At 36.0% G+C, this 3,920-nt stretch overlaps 1 pseudogene; it reads right to left on the bottom strand.

The window, feature by feature from the left end:
- Positions 1–693: 693 nt before the first annotated feature.
- LOC100989428 (olfactory receptor 4A8-like) lies at positions 694–1,605 on the bottom strand (annotated as a pseudogene).
- Positions 1,606–3,920: the final 2,315 nt, after the last annotated feature.

Genomic DNA, 3,920 nt, shown 5'->3' with positions numbered 1-3,920 from the left:
AGTTGTTGGTTTCAAAAATAAAAATGGTTTCCCTTTCCAGTCTCTGCAAAGAGCTAAGTATTCTAAAAGTAAGAAAGGTCATCAAAATAAGTCATTTCAAAGCTGTGGATGTTAAGACACTATGAAAAGACTTCAGAAAAATTTAATGGACTCTATCATAAGTATTTTAAACTAGACAAACATAATTCTAAGATTTCTAAGAGTATTATCTGACTGTACGTAGTTTCAGCTAAAGTCTGAGAAGGGCCAGTTTCAAAGACATTTGTGAATATGGTGATTGTATATTCCATCAAGTCTTTAAATAAATTACACTGAAGGAAGCACCATAGCCTTCCCTTTCTAACAGGAGCATCTATTTTAATTCCCTTTTCCTCCCTTTCCCCATTCTGTGCTGGGCATATGGGAGAAATAACCTGACTCAATAGATATGTAATATAGAAAAAGTATAATTTAAAAAGTACAAAATAGGACCTGAACCCAAGCAGCCCCATCCACTCTCAGTCTGGATACAGAGGTTGAGATCTTGAAATTCAAACAGATGCCATGATGGGATGACTTCTTAATTGAGCTGGGAGCATCAACTCCACTTCAAGATCCTTGAATTACCCTTAGAAGTCTGAAAATTTCACTGGAAAGACCTTGTCTACATCCTCCTTATCTACATGAGAAGGAACCCTCTTATTCTAGCTATAGCTAACTTTTACAAAAGAGTTTTTCTATAGCACTTTGCATCTCTGAATTTCTCAATGTGTATATAAAAGTGTTCAAGATGGGTGTGATAACTGTGTAAAACATAGTAATGAATTTATCAATAGGGAAGTTTGAGACAGGTCTAACATACATGAAAATACAGGGAACAAAAAACAGGACAACAATGGTAATGTGCGAGCTGCAGGTAGACAGGGCTTTTCGCCTCCCTTCCTGACTGTAAGCTTTAAGGGAGTTCAGGATGACTCCATAGGAAATTAATAGAAGGGTGAAGAATACCATACAGATTGCTCCACCATTGAAAACCACAGTGAGGCCTATAAAGTAGGTGTCAGTGCATGCCAGTTCCAATAATGGGTACATGTCACAGAAAAAGTGGTCAATGACATTGGGGCCACAGAAAGGGAGACTGTACACAACAATAATTTGAAACAAAGAATGCACAAAACCTCCAGTCATGACCACCAGCAACAGAAGGACACACACCCGTCGATTTATGATGGTCAAATAGTGCAGTGGCTTATGGATGGCAACATAGCAATCATAGGTCATCCCAACCAGAAGGAAGATCTCTGTACCCCCAAACAAGTGATCTATAAATAGCTGACGCATGCAAGCTGGGAAGGAAATAGCCTTTTTATCACAGAGTAAGTCTACAATCAATACGGGAGAAATGGTAGTGGAATACACAACATCTATAAATGACAGTCAGGCAAGGAAGAAATACATTGGGGAGCCCAAGGAATGACTGGCAATAATAGTCACCACAATAAATAGGTTCCCCACCATGGTCACAATATATGTGAGTAAAAACATGACACATAATGCTTTTTGCACACTAGGATCCTGAGAAAAGCCTAGGAGGACAAATTCTGTAATATTGTTATTGTTTCTCATTTACTCTTCTTTCAGGCTTGTATCAGAGGTTAGAGCACAGGAGAACAGGACCTGTAATGAAAAAGTGAAGAGGAATATGATTACATCCATTGTGTCACAGAGCATGTCTTCATTGTTGTATCCTGAATAGTGATTCAAACACAATAAACATTTAGTGAGTCTCTATTGAGTTTCTCATCCAAAGAGCCTAACTTCCCTTGACGATTCTATTTCTCCTCAAAGATTTTAGTTTCAGCCACAAGTAAAGGCTTCTACCTCTAAGTTTAGTGAATATTCCATACAGAAGTGTTAAAGTCCCAACAGCAATTCATACATTTTATAACTTCTTATTAAAAACATTTTTCTTGCAACTGAAGTCAGCTATAATGAATAGGCAACAAAGTCTTTGTCTCAAGAAACTTACTTTCTGCTGGTGGTAACAAACTCTAAATAAATAAATTAACATAGATTTAATCCTTTGTGTTTGTATGTGTGGTATCTTTATAATATGATCTGTGTAGCACCAAGAATAACATCTTCTGAAATACCTCACTCAGTACACTCGCCTTCTACTGTTAACCTTCATTCCTTCATGCCTCAAAGTATGTTCAGTCTTTGTTAGTCTTTCATTAAATGCCAAAAGACAGGACTCTGAACTGTATAAATAGCGATGATATTACTTATTACATTATTCCCTGTAGCAACTAGTTGTTCTGACTTTCTGTCCACCATATAAGGAGCTGTGATTCTCTCCATTTTATCCTTGCATATATTCCAATTTTTACAACACTTACATACAATATTCTAATTTTCAGCAGTTAATTTGAACTCAAGTGAACTAACTTATGACTATCACCAATTACCAAATATGCCATGATAATTTTTTTCTGAATTCTTGGGATGAGCTATGAACTGATAGAGGAGAAAATGGACACTGTAGAAAGAGGTACAGAACAGTGGTACATGGTTCTATTCATAACACTATTTAGATACCAAGAGCACTCAAAAAGAAGCATACCCTAGGAGAAATAAGTTCAGTGTAAGGAGGAGTGGATTTGAGTCATTTTCTGAATGCATTTACAAATCTTTCTAAGTTTGCTGTCTGGAAAACACTGGAAATAAATTTGAGAAATTCAGAATCCTTTCTAGTCAACTACCTACAGAACTATTAGTGCAGCTCTCCTTTATGGTATTCTGCTGACAATGTTTTCATTTTTAGGAATTTATAATTAAATAAAAATGTCCAAGCTCATGATTCTTACCTGAAAAATGGTAGTCAGTGGGACATGGAATTTCATGATTACAGTGAGTAAATAATGACTGTAAGTTTCTCACCCAGTATGTACCTACTTAAGTAAGATCCAGGACATCCTTAGAGAGAAAGTGTAGCATGTGGTGAATAATGTGGACACTGGAGCCACACTGCTTCAGCTACAACTTCAGTTTCACTATTTTTTGTGAGATTATAGGCCATTTACTAAGGCTCTCTGTCTCTTACTTTCATCATTTTTTAGAATGGGGATTCCAATAGATCTTACCTCTTAGAGTTGTTGTTTTATTAAAACAAATAAAGTGCTTAGAATACTGGCTGGCACCTGGTAAGGGCTCAATAAATGATAGGTGTTATTAGTGTTCTTGAATGCTTCACTGTGAGCATAGAATCAAAACAAATCATGCAGATCTTTGTCAACTTGAAAAGATTTATAGACATAGTCCAGGAAAAATAAAGTGATAAGATATGTATAATTCAGGAAAGCCTTTTGGGTGCACACAATAAAATTATATGCCCTAGAAACTAATAATTTAATTATATGAGTAATAATTTTACCTATGATGGAATGTATCTTGATGAGAAGCAAGCAGAATTGCAGTGAAAAAGTTGGACCCACCATTGAGGAGAGCTCAGGAAATGAAAAGAAGGCTAAAATCAGAAAACAGAGAAATTGTAGTTAATAAATGAGTATTCACAAGCTATAAGAAGATTAATGAGATAATTCAGTGAGGCTAGGATTCTTTTAAAATCTTCTTCAGAAAGATTCCATTTAGTGAGGGTATACTGGAAGTGCAACCACCTGTGAGTTCTTGGGGTGACTCAGGAGGCTTTTTGGGGTAGCCATAACAAACACAGGCAGGATCCTACTTGAAAAAGAAAACAAAATTCAAAAGAAAAAACACATCGTTGCTCAAATTCTCTAGCTCTGACAGTTAAGGAAAAACTTAACTTACAGAGAAGAATGGAACAAGTAGATATACAAACCCAAGCTTTCTGATTATTCATTGCTGAGGAAAACAGCATAATTACTAAACCTCAAATGTAGACAGGTTGATTCCATTTA

Source organism: Pan paniscus, chromosome 9 (genome assembly GCF_029289425.2).
Source record: "Pan paniscus chromosome 9, NHGRI_mPanPan1-v2.0_pri, whole genome shotgun sequence".
NCBI classification, from domain to species: Eukaryota; Metazoa; Chordata; class Mammalia; order Primates; family Hominidae; genus Pan; species Pan paniscus.
The sequence above is the reverse complement of the archived record's forward strand: the minus strand, read 5'-3'. Positions and strand labels throughout refer to the sequence as shown.